Below are 1,542 nucleotides of genomic sequence, written 5' to 3' on the forward strand. Positions count from 1 at the left end.
TGGAAATTTTGAAGGCAGACGGAGGCGAAGCAGAAGTTAGGGGAACTGAAAAGCATTCTTGTAGCAGCATTCTCTGCTAACAAAAACTCTTTGCCCTCTGCCCTTAAGAAATATGACGTTTGGCGAATACGCACTTCCGGTCATGGAGCAAAACAAAATCCGGGAGGGCAAGAGACCGGAAGTAACCGCCCTCGTGCCTCTCCTCCCGCCCCCTCTTAGTTTCCCAGCGTCTTTTGGGAGAATGAGGTTGCTTGAGGGCTGTGGCTGAGGTGCGGTTACTGGGTGACAAGTCGGAGCCCGGACTGGGTGAGTGCCCGCTGTCTCGGCCGCGGATCGGTTCACTTTGTTCGGGTGACCTTCGTCCTGCCGGGGATAGGGGACGAGGAGTCGTGCGCGGGGCACTCTTTGAAGAGGCGCCGCCGCGGGTCTGCGGCAAAGGAGCGAGCTGGGGGGGTTGCGAGTGGGGCCAGCTCCCGGGTCGGGCCCGCAGAGCCCGCGAGGTCAGACCCCAGGGAGTCGGGCGGCCGGGCCCCGGCAAAGGCTCGCGGGACGGGGGTGGGGTCTGGCCCCGAGCCCCGCAGGCGGGGCTCCCGCGCCTGGTGTGGAGGACGGGAAAGGCCTTTCTCCAAGGCAGGCGTTCACAACCGGCTGAACCGGGTGGTTATTCTCACCGTGCTTTCTCACGCAGCCCTTCGGTCATTTTCTGACCCCTTGGAAGTCTCAGCCTTCTTTATGGCTGCTCTGCTCCATTTTACACACATGCACACAAGGATTAGACAGGTGTGTGATAGGTTTTGTTGGGTGCTTTTTATGAGAAGCTACCACAAAAAATTATTTTTCTTAAATTCCTTGAAGTTCTTGTTATTTTGGCTGGAAACGTTGATGCTCTCTATAAGGCTTGTCTCCTTATATGCTGCGATGAGAACTCCTACTTTCTAAACGTTAGTATTGCTTTTTTTAAAGCTTGCCTCCTTATTTGTTGCGACGAAAACTAATTTCTCAACCTTAGTATTGCGTCAAACGTTAATATGATGTTGAAGTTCTATTTACTCACTCTACCTATCTACCACCTAGAGGTCCAGATTGAGAGACAGTAACTTATTGTTGGTGAACTTGGCTTCATCTCACTCATCCTGCTCCCTGATGTAGTTAAGAGTCACATGCACTCTTACTATCATGAAAACAAATAACCCATTCAAAAAAATGGGCAGAAGATCTGAATAGACATTTCTCCAAAGAGGACATACAGATGACCAACAGGCACATGAAAAGATGTTCAGCTTCAGTAGTTATTAGAGAAATGCAAATCAAAACTACAGTGAGATATCACCTCACAGCAGTTAGAATGGCTGTCATCAAAAAATCCAAAAACAACAAATGCTGGAGAGGGTGTGGAGAGAAAAGAACCCTTCTGTATTGCTTCAGTCAGTCAGTCAGTCAGTCAGTTCAGTCACTTAGTCGTGTCCGACTCTTTGCGACCCCATGAATTGCAGCATGCCAGGCCTCCCTGTCCATCACCAACTCCCGGAGTTCACTCAAACT

General features: G+C 50.6%; 1 protein-coding gene across 1 annotated transcript in view; it reads left to right on the forward strand.

Moving 5' to 3' along the window:
• Positions 1 to 171: 171 nt before the first annotated feature.
• MFN1 (mitofusin 1) overlaps positions 172 to 1,542 on the forward strand; it is a 37,810-nt gene continuing 36,439 nt past the window's right edge. The window contains exon 1 of the mRNA XM_010855619.1: positions 172 to 306. The gene's annotated coding sequence lies outside the window, so the exon portion shown is untranslated. The remainder of the gene's footprint in view (positions 307 to 1,542) is intronic.

This window comes from Bison bison, unplaced genomic scaffold (genome assembly GCF_000754665.1).
Source record: "Bison bison bison isolate TAMUID 2011002044 unplaced genomic scaffold, Bison_UMD1.0 scf7180017864367, whole genome shotgun sequence".
Classification (NCBI taxonomy): Eukaryota; Metazoa; Chordata; class Mammalia; order Artiodactyla; family Bovidae; genus Bison; species Bison bison.